The sequence below is a fragment of the Rhopalosiphum padi genome, chromosome 4 (assembly GCF_020882245.1).
Source record: "Rhopalosiphum padi isolate XX-2018 chromosome 4, ASM2088224v1, whole genome shotgun sequence".
In the NCBI taxonomy this organism is placed as follows: domain Eukaryota; kingdom Metazoa; phylum Arthropoda; class Insecta; order Hemiptera; family Aphididae; genus Rhopalosiphum; species Rhopalosiphum padi.
Genome location: NC_083600.1, coordinates 37964645 through 37989026, shown reverse-complemented (window position 1 = coordinate 37989026; position 24382 = coordinate 37964645). Strand labels below are relative to the sequence as shown.

At 29.0% G+C, this 24382-nt stretch overlaps 1 protein-coding gene across 3 annotated transcripts in view; it reads left to right on the top strand.

Annotated features, from left to right (window-relative positions):
- The first annotated feature begins 4859 nt into the window (after positions 1-4859).
- LOC132928856 (uncharacterized) overlaps positions 4860-24382 on the top strand; it is a 154237-nt gene continuing 134714 nt past the window's right edge. For all 3 annotated transcript variants that reach the window (XM_060993776.1, XM_060993775.1, XM_060993773.1), the window contains exon 1: positions 4860-5194. The gene's annotated coding sequence lies outside the window, so the exon portion shown is untranslated. The remainder of the gene's footprint in view (positions 5195-24382) is intronic.

The following is a 24382-nucleotide window of genomic DNA, read 5'->3' as shown; positions in this document are numbered from 1 at the left end:
ATATACATAATTTTATAAATTTATAAGCTTGTTGCATTATTTTTCATAATATTATAATCAACAATATTGTTACCTATATTAATATATTATCATAAGTCTATATAGTATTTAGATCTTAATTTAATTGTATTCGATAAAAGACTACACTTAAATAAATTTTCACTTATTCAGAACGAACAATCTATTTATATTTTAAATTACGTCTACAAAGAAAATTATAATAGGCAGCAGCTACGCATTATCTATATTAGCAATTTAAATTTATGTTTATTTCTAATAATATTTTGGAATGATAATGTAAGCATAAATTTAATGTCACTGTATACAGACTAAAATTCGTGTATTTCATAAAAAAAATTTTTTTATCTATTATGGGATATTATATGTATTATAACTAATAACCAATTGAATCGTATCAATACGTTTGAGATACATATAATATACAGACAAAAAATAAAGGTAAGATCCAGTTCAGCGATGTGTCGAATGCACGTTACCAGTTACCTGTCATTATATTTGAAATTCTTATCTCAATTCACTGAAATTCGTATAACCTATACAGATAACCACTAGTGCTATTGACATACACATATTACCTATCTATATAATATATTTCAATGTTATATAATTCAAAATTGTTAACTTTAAATATTTAGAAAAATGTAAAACTAAACAATAATTAAAAAAACAAATATTAATTCGGAATATTGGAAAAATATAGACGTTGACACAAAATAACGTTTTGATCTTATATTATATAGACTAGGTATCTAATATACAATAAAAATTATGATTTGATTTGTATGTTTTATTAAACTATATAATTGTGTTAGTTACCTCGTTTATTTTTTTATTTTTATAAATTTAAGAAGATATTTATTGCATTCTATTTTTTTAATGGAATTTTGTATTCTGAGCAAAGAGATGAATGTATTGATTTTGCAATGATGTGTGGGGTTTTTTTTTTTTTTTGATTGTCTGTCATCGCTCATCGTCTTTTAAAGCCAAAACATGCTTTGATCTTTAATATATTGAGGGAGGTTTCTGGTAGAAATTGGATTTAATTTGTATTTTTGTATTTGGTAGAAGAAAATGGATCAAAAGTAAAAATTTCACAATACTTTAAAAAAAAAAAAAGATTAAGGAAAAATTTATTGGAAAAAGTAAATATTTTTTCAAAAACCAGTTTTTGACATCCGGTTGTTTTCTTTTTTTTTGTGATTCAAAGGTCTATTACTATAGATACTTCAAACAAATATTTGAATTAACATTTTTTAAACATGGTATAATTTTCAAAATATTTTAGCTATTGTAAATTTTGTGGTATATATATAATCTACAATGTCGACACTGGAAAATGTTGGCTATTTTTTAATTAAAAAAAAAATTAGCATTGTTAGCTTTACTATTAAGCCCTTTCCAATGATGCCTATCATAGAATATGATTAATTTATTTTTGGTTAACATACAATGTGGGTATAGGTACTTAAATAGTAATTAATATATATATTATTAAGAAAAACAAACAATCTATCCTAGTAAAGTGAAGCAGAATAAGTAAGAATCCAACGTGGTATTATTTTAGTTTTAAGTAAGTCTCTACACCACTTCGTTTCAAACAATACTTTATTATATTGATAATATGCAATAATACAATGAATACATATTATTAACATATAACGATTATTATAAAATGTTGTGTTATACATTTTTAATACAACCCAATACGATTTCGTTTAATATACATATACCTAAATAGAAGTAATAGGACCGTATGTTTTAATGAAGCGGAAACATGACAATTATTCTATTAGGTAAGACTCTATAAAATATTATATCCAATAGAAATTTCATATAACGTTACGAAACGACGTAAGAATACTTAAAACATAATAAATATAGGTACAATTATACTATAAGCAGTAAGCACAGTAGTGTACTAATTATGAAAGATAAACATAATGGAGAAAAAACCACCCATAAAATTGAATATAATATATATATATAATGTATATATACTTTAGTCAAACACGAAACGTTGGTAGTAGTGGTGAACAGTGTAATAAATAAAAAAAATAAACAAAAACGTGTAGTATTATATTATATTATGTACTGTATATTCGAAAACCTTATTATATAATATGGCGTACGTATACAAAGCGCGCCCAATACGCGAGCGGTTTGCTAACGAGAAGTCACCGTTTGCCTTCGTGGAATACGCGTCTTGGATTACTGTCAGACGTTTTGAATTTTTGTCTATAGAATTTAGAAATAACACGGCGGCCCAATCGATATCGTAGTTGACATACACTAACGGCGTCTCTGCCGGCAACGACGTAAAAAAATAAAAAACGATTAAATATTATATTATATAAAATAGACAATGACGAATAAATTTTTTTTTTAAGCAGTATAAGTGTGTTTAAATTGAAATTTAGCAAAACAAAATTTGAATAATGAAATTAAATACATCATTATTGAGCCAAATAATGCGTAAATTAAAGTCCATTCCAGTGGTTGTTTTATGATTCCTGCAAATTTCTCGGAATATACGAGAATTAGTTCCCGGGGATTTCCAACATTTAGTATTCCAGGAAATTTTTTATTATTTATTTATTACAAAATATGTGGGTTTCCCCCTTTTAATACAATTTTTTAGAGTAAACAGTACAGGTAACAATGTAGATTATAATATTTCAAGACATTAAAGTTAACAATTAAATTGAAATAACGATAAATACGATAGAATAACAATAATACAAAAAAAAAAATTTAAATTATAATATGACAGTATTTCTATAATAGGTATAAGTTAACATTTATTTTATTATTTTAATAATTAATAACACATTTATGATGGTCGATACTAATTTTTTTTGTCTCAAATTTACACTTTAAAAATCCCAATTCTATAATTTCAAATATACTATCGGTATTCACTGAAACTATTGAAACGGAATAGTTTTGTTCTGTGATTTTAAGAACTAAAATCGAAATCAGTAACCAAAAAATTAAGTTTTATAATATAAGTCCTATATAAGCCGAAACCGGAACCGAAAAAACTATTAAGGTTCCTCCCAGTCTTATAAGACGACCAACACACACGCACACCAGGTATTTCCGGCTTTTTTCGGTCTACCAATTCGTCGAGAGAGGAAAAAAATATGTATATACATATATATATATATATATATATGTAGAGGCGCAGTCATATATACCTATGTATATAATGTATAATGCGTGTATATATATATGCACGTACACATATATATGTGGTGCGAAGAGATTGAGAGACGATCGACGAAATAATTCGACGTACGCCGCGAGGGTTCAAACCACTAAAAGGAGGGTGAAGAGCGGGGATGGACCGATATCTTATTATTCGATCTAGCGGAAGAACACATTTATATATATATATGAAATACGTATACAGATATATATGTATAGATATTTTTGGCGGTAGTCACGAAATCAAAACTGAAAGGGACGGTAAACACGTACACACGCGTATAATATGCATATACGTGCATATTGAACAACGATAAAAAGCAGACGTTAGTGGGAGCATGACGTGTTGTGGAGCGACTAATGGGTCCTGGTCGGTCGGTCCGGGTCGTATAATCTGAAATTCATTTGGTGAATGATTTTTCGGGAATTATAAACGCAGTGATTCGCAGAGCCATCGTCGTCACAACGACACGTCCAAATTGAGTTGTAGATATTCCGTGACAGTGGTTGACAATCGCAAACGTCCATACATCTAATAAATGCTCACCCTATTTTTTAATTTTATAATGAATTTAGTCAAAATCCAATTTTTTGGAAATTTATAATATTAATATAGGTACTTATGAATTATTATTTGAAAACATTATTTTGTATTGTTATAGGATATTCCATGTAAACAGTATAAAATATAAGCATTTCAAAGTATTATGGCTTTTAGATTTATTATGAAAGGAAAAAAGGAGTAAGCGTGCTTAGTTAATCACCTTGTATAAAACTTCTGTCATTACCTCAGATAGGATCTCATTTTTTGAAGTGTAGACTATAATACAGTAAACAACCATAAATAATATATAGGTATCAAATAATAATAAATTACTGAAAAATAAAACAATAATATAAATAATAAATATACATAATTATTGTTTAAGATTGGGTATGTTGGTAAATTTTGCTAGTTTTTTATCAATTAAAAATTTGAGGTATAATTTCAATACTGCGGAGGATATAAATTATACAGGTACTCGTATTTTACTATATTAAATGGCTTTAATTTAAACATATTTTATTCAAAACGCGTAAAAAAAATAACCTTATACCTAGTATATCAGTATAGTTTTGTGCATTTTTTTTACTTATAATTAATCTTTTTTTCTTTTTTAAAATTCAACTATATTATTATCTATTATACAAATATTATAATTTTGAGCTTACAATAAATGCTTAATGAATAACTTAAAATAGTAAGCATATTGCATTATGGCGTATAGATAACGTCAAATGGAATTTTATTGGTTTTTTGAAAATATAATTATCAGTGTATTTAGCAATTCGATTCCGTTTTTATTATTTTTTTTAATGATTTCTATTCAGTTAAGACATCCAAACTTTGATTATTATAAGAATAGGACTGCGTGGGACGTCGTGCGTGCGCGTGAAAGAAGATTCGGCGGCGGTTAGGACTGCAGTTCGGTGGTGGACGGAGGAGCGTGGTCGGTCGTCCGACTATTGTGCGCGGGCAAGACTGCTGCTGCCGCCGCCTCCGCTGTCGTTTGCGGTAACGGCGGTATGGTGGAGGCAGCTGGAAGCAGGGCGGCAGAGGGTGCCAAGCGGCTTGGCTCCCTTCGACGCTATCAGTATTCAGTTGTTCCGGTCGAGCTTTATGCGTCGCACGCGTACAGACGGTGTACACCATCGTCGTTCTCGTCATCTATCGCGGTCGTGGTCGATACCGCTCAGTTACGGTTAAGTTTCCTCTCGTTTAACTTTTGCGTTTTGTTTTTCCTTACGTTTATATCGACCACCAGTACTATTATCGTTCCATCAATCACCCTACCGACGTAAATAGTACTAATTATTATCATTATCATCGAAGTTATTAATTTTCTGTAACCCGTTAAACAATTAACAACGTTCTCCGAGGTCCTCAATATGATGATAGTCGCCGACTAGTTCGTTTTATCTACAGGTACGTTATTTTAAATAAGAATCACTAAAAAAAAATTTTCGTTTTTACTGCGTTTGCGGTTTAACGAAGATTAAACCACCGTCACTAATCAAATAACCTACTAGGCAGTATAAATACAACAATTATTGTAATGTTTAATGGGAATGGTATGTATCGCTAGATTTCATACCGATAGTATCACTAATTAAAATTATAGGTTTAAGGCAGATATATATATTTTTATGTAACAAATCTAGACGCCGAAGATATAATAGAATCGTTATATGATTATCTTAATAGAATCGCGGCACCAATCTATTGCATTGGATAGTATCCAAAAATCGTTTTCAAATTTGCTATGTCATTAATCGTTAAAATATCTAACCTAACCACCGGCACTAACGTCACTGTGGTTGTTTGACTGCAGTGGCTTTTGCACGCTGTAATAATATTTTGTATGCTATTCACATTTAACCGTTTCTTATACATTATTTAATAACATTACAAATATTTTATCAACCCAAAATTCCTTATATTACACTGTTCATATTAATTTCCATCAATCGTATTTAGTTGTATGTTATATATTTTCCAAATTATTTTTGAATAATAGTAATATTGTTATCATTGTTCGAATAATTAATGAATACACAAAATTTCAACGGATTGTAGGATAATTTTAATTAATACCATAGCTTAATATTGTATAATGTATCTAAATAATTACATTGAATTTACAGTTTTGTAATTTACCTGTACTTTATTCAGAAGATATTTCAAATAATTTTTGAAGAATAAGCATTTTTTTTTTTTTTTGTAAAATTAATATTGTTGCACAAAATTTACTCTTAAAAAACAATTAGCAAATTGCGAATTATAGTCATATCAGAAATCAAGGGTTCTCCCCCATATATTACATAGGAGCCAATTTGTAGATTACCACCTGGGCTATTCCCTAAAGAGAAATTACTTCAAGTACTTAAGTACTTTAATATTTCAACATAGGTTCTATGTTTTTATTTTCAACAAAGTCTTCATAAAATAATATAACTTTTGTTAAATTGTTGATGTAACTACGATAAATAACTTAACTATAAAGTTATTTTTGTAGGTATTCAAATTAAATATTTCTATTTTATGTGATAATAATATACGTAAAATATTTTTTCGAAATTATTTAGTTTTTTTTAGTGTTTATAAAAATATTTAGGGTTGGTACAAATTCTAAAAAGTTTAATAAAAATCCCATATGCAACAGTTAAAAAATATTAATAATACAGTCATATTTTTTTTTAACCGTTTAGAGTTCATACTTTAACATTTTTCAAAATCACAAAAATTTGAAAATTATTTTGTAGTTGAAAACTTATAGAATATTCCATTTTTATAGCTTGTACTTAAAAACGTAAAATAAGGTTCCTTTTAAATAGCCCTTACTAAAATTTATAAAATGAATAAATATATAAGCACAATTTTTTATAAATATTTGAAGTTTAAATGTTAATACAAATGGACTTTAAAGAAAGTATAATGATTTTAGTTAGTTTGTTAATTGTTATAATTCATAAATATTTGCGAGGACTATTTTTAGGTATATTATTAATGATTCATTATATTTTAATGTTTTTACGCAATGAAATTTTCAAAATATTTAAACTTTAACTATTTATAGTTTATATCATATTAATATTATAGCAATATTAATACTTTAATAATAATAAACATATGTTTTAAAATAATATACTTAATAATATAGGTGAATAAATCGTCTCCTCTTAAAATCGTTTTCATATGCAATGATTTATCATTGAATTCAAATTTACACATTCATTACAGTGACTTATTCAATGACGAAATACATTTTACTTCTACTGTACAACAGAATGGTTATCCAAGTACTGAGTACTCACCAACTTTTTAATATCGTATTACGGCAAATATTTTAATACCTATAATTCAATTTTATTATTTTAAAATTTGTTCTTAAAGGATAATACTATCTAAAATGTTTTCTTGCTTCACGCAATTAAAAAAATAAATAATAATAATAATAATAATAACAACAATAATAATAATCGTATTGTTAATAAAAAAAAGATGAACAATTATTTAAAATAATTGTTGTACTTGTAAAATAAATGATTTTAACAAGCGGGGATGATTTTTGTTTGAATGATTCTTCTTTGCTTACTAGTTTTAATTGTACCTATATTAAAGCATTAACAATGCTTAATAGATTTATATTACTATATTATAATATAAACCACATACAGAGTATTGGCATTATTAATGCAATAATAGCAATAAGTTCATAAACTTCAAAAGTTTAAGACTTTAATATTAATTACACGGCAGACTACATTAGCATAAAATTGAATAACAGCTAAAATCGATGTTGTTAAATAAACGACAATAATAATAATATTATGCGCGTTGCATATAGGTAAGTAAATGTTTGCATTTATTTTGTTTTACGGGATTTGGATTAATGTGAATCACTTTACGTAGGTGTACCTATTTATTTTAAAACATGCATATTTAATATTATAACTCATTTTTTCACATAATATCAGCCAATAATGTGATATCGAAAATTCATACTTACATCTTATTACTGTGAACACATTGGATAAGATTGGAAAAGTGTTTGGGATACAAATGGCATTTGTAAACATATCATCCGGTATAATTACAAACAATTCATGTGGGAATTGCATATATCGTGCCAATCTCTAGCTAACTGATAAATAATAAAATAGCACTGCTCGACGGCGGTAAATCGTATAAATCTGTTAACCGTTCTAATACTAAGTAGTATGTACAGAGTCGTGTAATGCACGTTGTTTTATACATACTATATTATACTATTGACATAGATCAGTTATACAAAAATCGCGTTTTTTGATTCAATGGCAACAGTCATAAGTTTTTTGAATAACATTATTGAATTTTTTTATGTCGTTAAATTTCATAAAGTAAAATAAAAAAAAAATCTGCAGATATATAAATCGAGAAATTTATTAAGTTCGGTTTGTCTGATAATTTTTGACACAATTTACTAGAATAAGTACGAATCTAAATTAAACCTTTAGAATTTTTACTGTCATTGATTGTATTTCAAATACCTGTAAATATGTTGTCTCTTGTGAACGGTATTGGTGGTATCGTCTTAAAATATAGTAAAAACTCATATTCTATAAACATCGTCGTAGTGACTTACTGTTATTGAAGTATAATATACTTTTACAATTGCTCGTTGCACGATGCCTTGTATGAATCATTATGCTATTTTTCCAAATTTCTCTTATATAAGCGTCCCAGGTGACGATTGATGAAAATAAGATACGTTTTAAAATTATATGAATTATAAACATTGTATCGCGATTACGTGTGTACGTGTATATAAGAACTTCACTTCGTTTTCGTCGCCGCCACACTGTCTCCCCGCTGACAGCGAGCGTCGGCTTTTTAATGGAGAAATATGCGAATAATCCCTCAGGAGCCCGACGGGGTTTATCGAAATCATTATTGCCAAAGCTTTATATACACCACGCACAATCGTAACACGGGTGTACATTATATAACATTATAAATTGTATGTGAGACCTGGGGTCGCCAAGTTGTTGCTTCGACCTGGCTCCGAAATATTATTGCACTTAAACCATGGTGGCGAGGAATACGATGATAATGATAATGACGATGATGATGATTACAATGATTATCACAATAATGTATACATACATAATACACACATACACATACATATAAATATGTGTGTGTGTGTGTGTGTGTGTGTGTGTGTGTGCAGCAGGGTGTAGCGGCGCCATTGCCGGAGGTACTTTCTACCCTTCCCCTCGACATTCTCCTTCTATTACAACTGAAAAACGGGTCCCAGTTCTCGCTCGTTTTCGGTCGGATGGACGGTTAGTAGTTTTACGGGAAGGACACGGGGTGTTTACTGTTTCACATTATCGTCGGTATCATAAAACTTGCTGATGGGTGCGAAAGAAAACGGACCTGGTTAAAGAACAAAATATGCCGGGCGAGGGTTGAACACGGTGGCAGCCTTCTTCACGGACCGGCTGTCGTGCGCTTAACTCTTCGTAGCCGGTGATAAAATTAAAAGTGTAACAGTATAATGTATTATACGTGTAACTTGTACGTCGAGGGTGCACGTTTACGCAAAAGGGAACAATAAACGAAACACGGCTGCTCGTGACCCATCACAGATACAGTGCTTATTCGAACTGAGAGCGACTCCTAGCCATAAGCCGGAAAACAATATTTTTCTTTTAGATTCTTTTGGGCATAAGGTTTTTGTTTTTTTTATTATTACTATTATTATTATTATTATTATTATTAGGGCTCGTATGGGAATCTTGCAAGTAACCTTCTTTTGAACCGCAATAACAATTCACTTGTTGTATATATATATATATAAACAAACTATAGTTGTGTACTTTGTTCAATAACAAATAGGGTAGTAAGTCTATATACGAGGAGATTATCATGATAAAGTCCACGGTAGGATTTAGTGTCATGAATTATAATTAACATAAAACAGGTTTATCGGGACATGTTTAAAATAACATTGAATTTGTACGAAATTCATAATTATTTTGTCGTTGTAATTATTACAAATGTTTTTTTCTTAGCTGATTTGTAAATTATTAATTTATTCAATTTAAAATTATTAATAAAATTGTCATTGGTAAAATAGTCTTTCCTCCATATTTCTGAATATTAATTTTTATTTGTCGTATAACCTAATGGTGTCATTCTGTTGTGTCTATAAATGTAACGTAAATTAACTAAAACTTAATTTAGAAACAAGGATTGTAATATAATAAATAGTATTAGAATAATAAAATCCTGGTTAAAAGATGTATTTAATATAATGAAAATATTAAGAATTTAATTCCTTAGTTACTTTTTCAGTATATAATAATAAGCTAAGAATAGTTTTTAGTTAACAAGAACAACTTGGTTAGGTATCATATTATATAAGAAATAAAAAAAATAATGGTCTTTTTTGGTGTTGTAAGATTTGAATAATATGTACAATCTCTATAGAAAAATGTTTTTATAATTTTTAATATTTTATTTTGTGTTTTGGTTTTATATGTGTGTGCGTCTGAATTCTATGTACAAAATGTATCGACAACTGGTTATTAATTATTATAATACAAAGCACTTTACTTTATAAAATTATTTCCAATTTTCTCAACCGTTAATATTAAACTTTTTCTTTTAAAAATGTAGTAAACAGTCTTATATCTAATAATAATAATAATAATAATAAAAGTACTCCATTATGGTATTATGGAAAAGTAATTGAGAAGAATCTGATCGTTTTTAATGCATACTTCATTTTCAACAACTAATTATGAATTATGATTCATTATGTATATAATAATAATCGTATTATTATTATTATTATTATTATTATTGAAAACCGCAGTGTGGTGTAACTGACATCGCGTGTCTATAAATCTTTCAAACTTCCGTTCTAGTAATCCAATCGAATAGTAGTTATAGCCCATAGGTCTCATAAACACTGTAAAGTTTCAATTGATGCGCCAGACGACTGAATTCGTTCGAAATTAAAAACATAGTTACCGGAATACCGTTTTGTTAAAATATGTTTCGAAATGTGTATAAATATCATATTGAACCGACTATGTTTTTTTTTAATTAAAACTAAGTGCAGCGTATAGGTAGCTTCTAAAATGAAAACAAAGATTTTCGTACTAAATGTAGGCATATAAAAACCTTAATTTAACATGACGTACTACGCTTAGGCGTAGAAGTTATGTATTTAATCAAGAAGGCATGTATACTTATTCACTGAGTTACCCAATTATAAAATAACACAAACTACGAATTGTTAACACTTTTAAAAATTAGAAACCATCAAGAGTCTATGTAGGTATAATATAATCAAACTCAGTGTTGTAACTTTAATACAGATAAACAAATATAATAAACGTTGATAGACACCTGTCTGAATACACACATAATATTACCACAACGATTTTTATATTAACTTTTGTGCTTAACGTAGATAATTTTTATTTTCTCAAAAATAATGATAATATTTTATAAAGTTCATTTTTTTAATATCAGATATCCATGACATAAAATTTTGATGTGCGTTTTATATGCACAGAATAATAAAATTGTTATAACGTCGAACTGTGAAATATTGTTTTGGTTAGGATTACCTAAATCCGATGCTATAGAAGAATTTTTTTACAGAATAAATTTACTAACAAAATATTTAAAAATATAGTTCACAATTATTAAGTTTTTCACAATTAAAGATGTAATAAACGGACTCGAATGAAAAGTCCATGAATGAATTTAATACTAAATAAAATTCATAAATACGTCTTATTAAAGTATTTAGATATAATAAATTTCATTAACTCAACGTATAAGTCTGTTTACATATAATATTAAACAGGATAGTAAATGTTAGTTTAAAGATCTACTGGGATTATATAACAAAAGAATGTTTTTGTTTTATAAAGTAAATAAAAAAATTCCAGGGAGTAATATTTAAAACAATCACGAATTATCAAGTAACGTATAGTTACGTTAAACCATTACCAATAATACCAATTGAATATAATTGATTACTAACATTATAATTAACAAATTCTATATCTTATTATATATCTATATTGATACCGTTAAACATTCTTTTAAATTAAATCAATTTAATTTTGTTTCTTAAAGAGATTTCAGTTAATCGTTTAATTTTCGATATGACAATGATAATACATTGATGATTTATTGTACTTTGCGCATCAATAGATTAGTGAATGATTGTAAGATTGACAAAAATAATCTATTTTAAATTTTGTCAGTACAGAATTCAAATTAATTATATATACATTAAATGATACATCATCAGTTTTATATGCTTGCTGCAGGCACTATTATAATTTAATTTTATATGATATAATTTTAGGTAAGTATTTGTTTTTTTTTATTATTAAAAAGTAAATTTATTTATTTTTGGAACTGTATTTTTCTCAGATAAAAGTTACTTACGTAAAGTATAGCATTTATTTTAAACGGATAATAAATGTTCATCCAAGTAAAATAAATTAAATTCTAAACAGACTTATATTTTGATGGTATTAATCTCCCCCGAACTCGGCTTTTACTTCAGTGCCGGTTGCGTCTGTATGGGTACCTTGTGCTCTGTGGGGTAAATCCCTACCCTTCGGACTTTTTCTCGTGTTTCGGAACCCCTTGGATTTACGTCGGTTACAGACAGCAAAAGTCTAAATCGAATTACCACTAGCACACTATACACTCGGAAATTTTGATAAATTAGTCACCCGCCAAACAAGAACAAAAGACCGTGTACGGTCGATTTTCGTACACTGACCACGTTGCAATTTGTCAGACTTTCATTTAAAACCATCCAGGAAGTTTCCCCCAAGTTTTCGTGTGTGTGCTCCACCCGCTGTTTTCACACATTCCCATCCATATTATTTATAATATATAGTTCATTCATTCGTCAGTGACGGTCGAGGGCACGGCAATTGATGTCAAACTTTTTACACTCATCTCCGGACGTTTCTTTCAGTGTTGGCAAGTAGAAAAACATTTCCAAAACGGCGTGGCTCCGAAGTATTTGCCAGATTATAATGATTAATGGCCCGGATGGGATAATCTGATTACGGGAAACGAGTTTTTAAAACTTCCAATCATCCGTAAGGTCCCGTCCTCCAGAGGCTTTGTAGGTTAATTTTAATTTTTTTTTACCTCTTGTTTTTAAACAAAAACGGGCACACTTTTAATGATATGGCTGGGACTACTTCGAAGAAAAAATAACCTACAGTATTTAAAAAAAAAAATTCAGGGATTTTGTAAAGTAATTAGGAATAAATGTCAGGTGGTTCTTCAAAGACGGAATGATTCATTTTTTTTGTCATTATGCGTTTATTGGGGTGATAAAAATTTAATTATTATATCTATGCAACTGCAAAAGCAACTCTTCTATCGATTATAATATAAATTGACATACTACAATTTTGTTTATGCTAAATATTTAATAATAGTCCAATTATAAAATTCCAGATGTAAGGATTTTTATTATTATTATTATTATTATTATAACAAATGATAGTGTATCACAATAACTGATTAAAGTTTAAATGAGATTGCTGCTGGAAGCTACGCGATGACTATACCAACTATGGTAGATAAATTACTTTTTTGCTTCGATAACTTTCTAACTCTGTATCCGACCTAAGAACAGTAATACGTCACTTAAATCGCTCCTAGTAAATAACATTTTACTGCCACGGCATTGCCCTACGTTCCTATTATGTATGTATTACCGAATTTAATAATAAAAAAAACATGAATTTTTGTTTTTATATTAATTTATATGAAAATTCGCATTTGTTACAAAAATCAATAGTCGTGAATACTAGCTAATGTAAATAAATTAATAAACCTATTGTTTATTGAATAAAAATTTGTTTTATATCAACATTTTTGTAAAGTAATTCTTTTAAAATTTAAATAAATAACAATAGACAATCGCATTATAAAAACTCGTATGTGAATTTTGTATTTATTTTACAATGTTTTATACTGTTGAATTTATGAAACTGTAACTAGATTAAATATTTATCGACCATCACAGTTAAGAGATAACGATTGAAAAAGATTTTAAAGTATAATGTATATTGACAACGATGACAATGACAAGAAACCCGGGCTTAAATAAATAATATTCAAGTATAGAAAATTGAAAACAAAAAAAAAAACCTATAAGTATACATACATTTTGACTAAATTTAAATAATCCCCCATCTCGAACAAAGAAAGTTTTCGAATTGTTTGTTGTATTATTATTGTACAACAAAAATCGTTTTCATATTAGAATAGAGTATAAGCTATATCAAAATCGCCACTCGACCGACGTCAGTACTTACTACTTACAATAGTATACCGGTACACATACGCAGAGTGTAACCTATAACACACATAATAATAAAAATTTGAAAATTAATAATACTGTTTTCCATCGTATTTGTTTTAGTAGAGCGCATGTATACAGAAATATATAGGTCAACTCCTATTGCGTTTTTCGCATTTCCTGACTGTATACTCATATAGTACCCATACACAACGTCGTATTATTGGAGCGCGCGCATTTGAACGCCCTAAGCGATAAAACGCAATAATATAATAATGGGCTTAGGTGTGTAGAAGTGTGAATTGGGGAAAAAAAAATTGCGTTAGTAAGATTGGTTGCTGGTTTTTAAGTAGTTTCTGAACTCGCCCTGTCTGCCCGCAGTGCGCCCCCCCGTGGTGGCGAGGGAAAACCCCGATAAACCACACGCACGCTCACGCGCGCGCACAACAACAATGCGTTGTATAATAAGTTTATCCTGCAGTAATCTCTGTGCACGTACAGAAAAAAACACCATGTGTGTGCGGCGCGAATTGAAAAAGTGGGCGTCAAAAGGGGTCGTGATGTGTAGTTTCGGTGCCCATGTGTGCAGTGTTTTTTTACCTCTCCCGAAACGGCCACAGCCGGTTATTGTCTTCAAAGGAACGGCGGAAATGAAATCCGTCGTCTGTAATGTAGTTACATCGAAAATGGGTAGTGGCGTATGATACATACATCATATTATAAAACTATAGGAAGTTTATTACTATAGCAGAGGTCTCCAATCGATAGGGTATGGATTATGGACTAAGTATATATTTTCAATAAGTTAAATCTTAAAATATATGATGAAAGGAAAATTTTGCTTAAATGTATGTTATTGTATTTCAATATTTTATTCCCATGGTTAATTGTTTAAATTATTTTCAATAGTTAGCTTATAATAATTATTATTACTACATTAAAATAGCTTTAAAGTATACCTTCAATTGTATTGTTCTTTGAGTTTCGTTTTAATTCGATCATAAGTCTAATATTGATAGCAACAAAATTTTAATCATCAAAATGGACCGTGAATCAATAAAAGACAAAGACCACCGATAAATGTGATGTATTATACATTATTATGAACCATACGTCGCACGCGTCATCGTATTGTGTCTGACATATACATTATTATTTCGTTGCTCCTACGGTCCCTTATTAAACGAGACGTCACAAAGAGTTCGATTTTTTTTTTTTATAATTTAGTGCAGTTTAACAAGGGTAAATGACATGTATAGCAACTAGCAAGTGCATATCCGTATTTTCAGTAGACATGTAATAAAACGTAGCAGAGTCATATCATATTTGAGTACGTTTTAAAGTATTCACAATTTATTCTAACATGACATTTTATTTTGCGTAGATTTGCATATTTTAAAGATTTTGAAACGTATTTATTGGTACATTATAGATTTGTTCGTATTTACCCATGCGTTTAATGAAGGATGATTTTCAAAAATGAATTCATTTTAATTCTCATTGACGAATTGAAAAGATTACCTAACAGCCCACAAATATAAAGTTTGACTTTATCGTAGCAAAAATATGTTACCAAGCTTGAATAAATGTATTATTTTAAATAAATTATATATTTATATTATATATTTTATTTTTAAAACATTAAAATATATAACGTGGCAACTAGTTTCTAAAGAAATGGAAATATTTTGCGATTAACCTTTATCCAAACAATAGTACACTTTTATAAGGGGCTTTTTCATTATTAGTCATATGAAATGTTAAAATGCATACCTACTTAATAATCATTTTCAAAAATATTTAACCTATTTTTTTTTAACTTGAATCGATTTGGATGAAAATTGTGTGTAAACAGAATTATATTATATGCTTATAAAATTAAAATAAATGAAGTACGAGTACATTCATGTTTATCTTTTGGTCAATGAGATTAAAATATTTCTCAAACGACACCGACTAATTGACCGAGCTTCGATTTCAACCCCTCTTTTCTGGTGTGTACAAAACCAAATGGCTTATTAACCGATTAACTGTGCGACTATATCATATATGGATTGAATCTGTAGGTTCGATGCGTGCGGCACGTGCACATGGTCAAATAAAATAACATAGGTATACGTTCATAATAAGAGTGCCGGATGCCATCGTTCGAAATTCAGTGGCGATCGAGTGTATTGTATTGATCACTCGCTATTACAGTATACATCATATTATATTGGACATCAATATAATGATACAGAACGCGGTGGTGTACACGGTGACTAGCTATATTGACGGCCAAATTTTCCGAGTGTCTGCGTAGACAAGACGGAGTAACCGACAACGACCGACTACAATAAGGATATTTCGTCCTATTATATATATATATATATATATATTATGTATATATGTATGCACGTGTATATTACTATACCTCTACGCCCGGAACCCGTTATTCCTTTTCGCCGCACGCCGAAAGCATTTCCGGTCGGAATTCAGTACTATATATACATGCGCGCGAATGATATTTACGATTGTGGCCTTTTGTTCCGACCGACGACGGACGCCACCACTGCCACTGCCGCCACTGCCACCCTGCAGTAAATCGCCTTATCCTTTATATGTATATATATTGTTGTATGCATGTATGTACATTGTACATATATATATATATATATATATATTATATACATTATGTACGTCTGTTGTGTATATTATATCGACGACGGTAGTACATGGCGCATAAAGTTACACGTCGTAAACCCCCAAAATTATTAGGTCCCTGTATAGCATCGGGATTCCGGTAATGCGTGCATGTATATGTGTGTATTTCTTTTCTTTTTTTTACACCCTTGTTACTTTTTTCGCGTGTTATTATACGCTGAGTATATTATATGTACCTATGCGTTTTACACACCCGGCGAGTCTAAAATATTTAAGTTTTTGTTCGAAATTGTTTTCTTTAAAAAAAACCATCTTGGTAAAATGATTATATAATATTCGTTTCATCTGTCGACATAATAAATAAGATTAAAAAGTAATGCGTGTAGACAGAAGATAATATATTCCCTAGTGGATTAGTAGATACTCTATTATTTTATTTATTATTTTTAAATACACTGAATTACAAAATAATAAAGGGGACGGAGAGGGAATACGATTGTAACGAATTATTATCAGTGTTCACCTTATATTTATTGGCATGACGGGAACTTATTTTTTTCTTTCTTTTAGCAGGGGGACATATCATGTTGAAATAAGAGTTTAAAGTGAGTCATTTTAAGCCCCAGGAAAAACATGAAAAAAAATCACCCCAGTGGTTAGAGCGAACGGCCCTCATCGTGGTGCCCTAAGCCGACAAATAAATATCGTTTTTTCCTCTCTTCAGAATATTTTAGATAATCATTACACGTGGAGGGCAAATAATTCAATTATGTTTCAATCTTCCGCCCCAATTTTTGCTACTATCATTTTCCCTCCCCCTTATCGAAAGGCTTGTGTACGACAACACAGTCATTAAAAACCACTTATCGGGTAGTAATGGATATTTTTTAAACCGAATAGCACCATATTATAGTTGCACTATATCCGATCGCGTTTGACTAGTTTTCAGACCAACTGGTGTATAAAGTATACTCGTCGTGTGTTTTATAGATGGCTGACGCATCGGATTAATTTTTATCGATAACACCGCATACACCGAGAACCACGTGATGGTAATTTTTTTTTTGACGTTTTCAAAAATACATAGTTGAGTTAAACATTATAATCTTTACGGAACGGTGATCGTGGTTAATCGTTTGTGAAATGAGTTTTCCACTGGTTTATTTTTAAAAATATGATATCGTAAAAATCCGATGAATTTAAAAACAGCAGCACCCAGGGATCAAAATAAAAAAAGTCTGTGAGAATATTTTATATAATATGTTCAGTCGCTGGAATTATGTTTATTAACTTTATATATATAATACATACACAGTACACACCCATACCTGATTTTAAGTATATAAGTATACACTCTTGCTATACTTAAGTATTATGTATAATATTTTATATAATATGTCTCGTGGTAGAAAAAGTGAGTGACGTTTTGTTTTTCACGTTCGTTTGACAACGTTACTAAATATACTTACTAAAGGTATAATATGTACATATAGGCTATAATAAGTATGATATTAAATATGTCCAGTCTGCAGAGTTTTAGTATCAGTAAGTGATCATAGGCCAAGGGTGGAATAAAAATAAAAATTTTGAATTTTTACACTGAGGCTTCGAGGAACAGGGTTGAACAGTTAAACAATAGAAAATAAAAATTGTATTCAACTCTTTCGGCCACGTTAAACCAACTTTGGCACTGAAAAAAAACATGAGCTGGATTAAACCACGAAGTCGGACAAAGCTATTGAAAGTTTCTATGTCTATAAAAGTATATATATATTTATATTATATTTATATACATTATGTACCTACATTATATGTGATACATATATTATAATATGTACTCTAAAAAATTACCGGGAGATGAACACGCTCACATATGTTGGCCTCATCGTGAAGTTATTTATATATATATATAATATTCTATAAGAACAACACCTTATAAATTGCCTTCAATGTTTAATCGATTCGCTGTGTATAAATAATAGCCTACATATATACATTTGCTATGTATTATAATTCGTGTTAGTTCCATTTTTAGAAGACTTTCTAAGAATTTTTAAAGTAATCGATGTTTTAAATATTTTTCACCAATTACATCATAAAATATCGCAAAATAAAAATAATTATGATTAAATATGCCCATGAAAAACTTAAAAAAATACACAGTTTAATAAGATTATAAGATATCTCATATATTATATTATGCAAGAATTTGGTATATATCTGTTAATAAATCGATCGTAATAATTATTCCAATAAGCGAGTGTATAGATAATTAAGTATTGTTCTTAGACCATTTCACACTTATTATTATAATTATTATATTGTTGATATTATATTAAACTTATTATTTACATAAAATAATTATAAATATAATGCATTATAATTTTATATACTACGGTCTACAGATACAGGTATTTTATATTATTAGATCGCATTAGATATATTATTACTATTAACCATACGTTAATAGTTATAATATATCGATACCACAACGCAAAATCCGTATGGCTAATGAGAAAGTCGAGACCAATTTATAGTTAAGTGATATTGAAAATTAAATGAAAGAAAAAATAAAAAATAAATGTACGATAAAATTAAAGCGTATACATGCCGACGCACTCCGCGCAGTATACCCACCTATCCTGACGCCTAAACCTACCACAAGCACCGGCGGCCGTGACTCCGTCAATAATGTAAACACGCGTGCAAGCATACTGCAATGCTGTCCATCGATGTGTATCAGGTCGTATATTATTAGATACGGAGTAATCCATTTAACTGGCTACGCTAATTTTTCAATTAAATTGTTTGTGTTAAAATAACCTTTTAATATAGTTTAAAGTTTTGAACTTTGAAGTATTATCGTGTAAATTCATAACACTCATTTATGGACGAAAAAATCAATTTCTTTAAATATCAACAGGGAAAAATATTCTTCTTTTTATTTTGTTTTTATTACTAAAACTATTTTTCAAACTTCATAATTTAATGTAGAATACCTTTACTTAAAATAATCGATGCTAATAATATAAAATATTAAATAATCATAATTAATTATATTAAACAATATTTTATAAAGCTTAGATTAGACTCTAATGATAAACCACAAATGTGCAAATTTTTTGCTAAAATCCCATATATTGTCTTTTACCATTTTAAACCGCTCGTCTAAATTAATTAATAAAAAATACCCGTAGTTGATAACATAATATTATAGATTACATTGTATAATCCACACACTCAATATATTATAAATTATAATTATATAGTTGGAGCTATTTTATTATTTTTTTATGTACAATAATAAATATTAATAATAATAATAATATATAATACAATATATTAATAATACTGATACAGGGTCTTATATTTGATTCTTGTTACATAGGTACAATGTCAATGCAGTTGCAGCTGCAACGTAGTATTAATTATTTATTACCACATCGCGTCACGTACCTAACTTATAGCTATTACATTTATGGCAATTGTACACACTGATACCAAACCTGTAGCCTACGACCGATTTTTAAGTCAAATAAAACATAAAAATTTCAATAATTTTTAAAATATTTAAATTTCCTTTTTATATTATTGGTGTCTTACACGAATGTAACATTTTACCTACTAGTATAGCACCCTAAAAAAATATATATATCAGCCATCACTGTTGTATGACTGATGACTTTAACACCAACCGACGATTTTCGGACGAAAATATCACTTGAGGTGTTAATCCGGCCGTCGGAATATTGTTTCGCGGAGATGAAAACGAAACGCAACGAATGGGTTTATCTACTCGTACAATAATTTGACGTGTATGTTTTATATACATTGCCAAAAGTCTTAAGACCTTGTGTGCGCGTGCTGTCAATGCCTCCTCCCAAAATTTAAACACTCGGTGTATATACGTACATATACACCTATATTAACTGCAAATTCGTGTGGTGCATACATCTTGATTATTATTATTCGGGTGGTTCGGCTCGGGAGTAAGATAAGTTATATATACTTATAATAGTAATGATAATAATATATAGCGCTGCGGAATTATTGCGAACGAGTATATATATTATATTATCACGTTTACGGCAGTGGCAACGACGTGGAGTATATATTATACGTTTTACATAAATAGCAGTACGAGTATACGAAAATTAGTACATTTGAACAGTCTAATGATCACTGAGATAAACAAACTTGTTGAGAAACTTAGAGCCGTAATAATTCTCTCCGCTATCCATTTGTAATATTATTTCGTCTTCACCACCAATGCCATCGTATACGTGATGTATATAAATACTATATACGCGAACATCGCACTTGAATCGTTTTTCCACTTCTCGATATTGCTAATATCGCGTTCACTTTGGTTTCATGTTTCAAATTGCTAGAGAGAGATACAAAGAGTATGATAGAGAAAAGAACAGTGACGGAAACAGAGAAAAACGGACTGAAAGAGACACAAGCAAAGTGCACAAACCTAATATAGAGCAAGCGCCATTCTGTCTATCACCCGAAAGTCCATACTTCATAGTATTATGTATAAACATATATCATAGTCATAATTTTAAATTTAAGCAAGAAAGAGGAGAGAGGTATCAAACGAAGAAAAAAGGTTAGACGATATAGGTATGCGTATAAGTTACAAACGAAGCGCAAATTAGTATACAAAAACATTTCTTAAATATACGAATCAATGTATTTAATTAAACATCTTACTTAGTTAGTAATAACGTATTTAACTATAATATAAAATATTCTTAGGTCTAATGAATAAAAACGTTTTTTAAAAATAAACCAATTTTGTTATAAAATCCGATAACCTGTAGAAAACGTTGTATAATTCTGATTCTAATAAGATATTGAATAATCTTAATCTTAGTGTACCTACACCGTTCCTAACAATAATTTTCGTAGAAAATATAATAGGTATTAAAAATTATAAATTTTTTACAGAAACATCCTTGTTTTTAATGTATCAAACGCCAGTACATTAAAAACTGATGTTGAAATTTGAAACTCCTATACCTTTAATTTGATTAACTACACGAGACACATAATACGTGTCTGAAGGAACTTATAAAATTAATGAAATATGAAAACTTAAGTTTAAATAGCTGCATATTTTACACCTTATATTTTATAATATTGACGTTAAAAGTGATAACAGTTAAAAAAAACGAATATTAAATTTAAAATTATTAATATTGAGTAATATTGTTTTTATACAATCTAAAATTACAACCGATGTGTTATTAGTCAGCTGCTGTTGCTACAGGCAAACGACTAATTATAAACTATACATGTTTAGAGCTTTAGAGGGAATAAACTATAGCCGAAATAAAAAATAAAATAAAACATACTGGAAAGACAAATTAAATTTTATACAAATAGTATATAAAGCTATAACAGTATCTAAGGAAAACGTCTCAAACCAATATAACTTTTAATAACTTAATTCACTACAGTCTGTATTATTTCAAGCTCTTTCGAAAAGTTTATGGTCATTGCAGGAATACGTGTTATGATTATGATAATCTGGCCGGCCCTATTCCACACGGTATCGACTATTCTGAGCACGATCGCTCGTCCAGATTACTTGATATATACATTTTCAAAATAATAACCAAATAAACTTCGGCATAAAAATCATTTATTCCAATGACTGTTTTCGTTGTACTTTATGTAATAAAACACAATTACCTTAATATTTTGTGTCTAATATTTTTGTTTGTAAATAAACTATAGTCTATTTCAAGCAAATTATTATAATAAGTATGAAATTGATTGAAGCTTATAAAAAAAAGTAATTTAAAAAAAAAAATTATTTTATTATTTAAATAAATAAAAACTGCAGTGTAGAACGATATATTCTCATACAAGAAAACATATTATGTCAATAGAAATATTTTATTAAAAAAAAAATACATTCAAAATGCCCGTATGAAAACATATATGGTTTGATGTATATAGTAATAAAAATAATATTTCTCGGTAGTCTGTTTAAAATAACATGTATTTGAATTGATTAACTATTAATGTATATTATAATACATATACGATATACACTTATACATATTATATAATACTATATACTTTAGTCTTTATTGGTCTTTGTCTAATTCCGGGGAGTATTTCAACTGACTAAATATTGTTAAAGAAAAATAATAATATGTGGTTTATAACAATCTTGAATCCTTACATTTTTATTTACTATTCAATAAATAATTTTACTTACTTGCTTTTTTTTGTTTTATTATTATTATTTTATTATTTATTTCCCTTATTGTATTAGCTTAAACGATGGATATTATTATACAGGTATTTAAAATAAAAATTAATTTTTGCCTATGCAACAATCATATTATCGTTCTCGTGTATGTACAGTAATCCAATTGAATGCTCAATCATAATCAATTAAAAATAATATAATATTTGAATACATCGCGAAGTAATAATAAAAACAATGAAACAATAACGTGTCTGACCGGAGTCCGTAAAAACACAGTTGATTTTTACACATAAATAATATATTATATAGTGCTTATAATAATTACATAAAACACAATAAATCGACCGCTGTTAATCTGTAATAACATCGGTTTTCAATTATTCAAAATGCGTTAGGTACTTGATTACCAGAAAATAATTTAAACAATGTAACTTTAAAATTTAAACATAATATAGTATTTTTAATATGTATATTGTTTTAACGAGTTTCTATGAAATATATTCCTTAATACATTTTTTATTGTTCGTGGAATTTTAGCAATATTAGTATATTATATAAATACAAGTTATAACACTTATACATTCTCATTAAAATCATACATTTTGAAACCAAGTTAAGGACACATAATTAATTATATATTTATTTATTCTATATTGTGTGTATGTATTTGTTTATTTCGCATAATATTTAAAAGTGATTTTTGGGAAGAATTTATTAAGCTTTAACCTTACGTACACCTAAATAAAGTTTCACTTCGGGTACGCTCACATCGTCAGCAGCTATCATAAATATGTCGAAGACTTTGATTGGTAATTAATGACAGCAGCTGAACGTTTCCATTCATAATATAATAATAATACAATTACCGACTACGGTGACATCACGCACGCTGACATAGTAATAACTATTAAGTAATAACATAGTTTGATCATTTTCGAAGTTCTTATGTACAACAATAGATACTACCCCACTGCAATATAGGTTTAAACCACATAGTATAGTATGCAAAACGCTATATTATACGTTATAGTCGTAAAATCAACTACACAATTTTTGTGTGACTCGTTCGTATACTCAGCGTTTTCTGTCTCACTCTCTCACACTCACCGTTTTTCCGTAAGATTATATTAAACTCCTGGGGTCGATAAAGTGTATAGTTATAAAACTCGTGGGGTGCAACACCATTTGCACACGCGGTGGCGCGGCGTGCACAGAGCAGTAGCTGGTATATTGGTATATATAATAACGACGCGACGGTCTCGAGTTTTTCGGTGAATTTACCCGGGTAATTAATGCCAACGGTTTCTGGCGTGGAAAGACGCCTGCGGGACTTTTCGGCCGGCAAAAGAAAATAAACGAAAGAGCGAATAGCCCCGAGAGAAAAAAA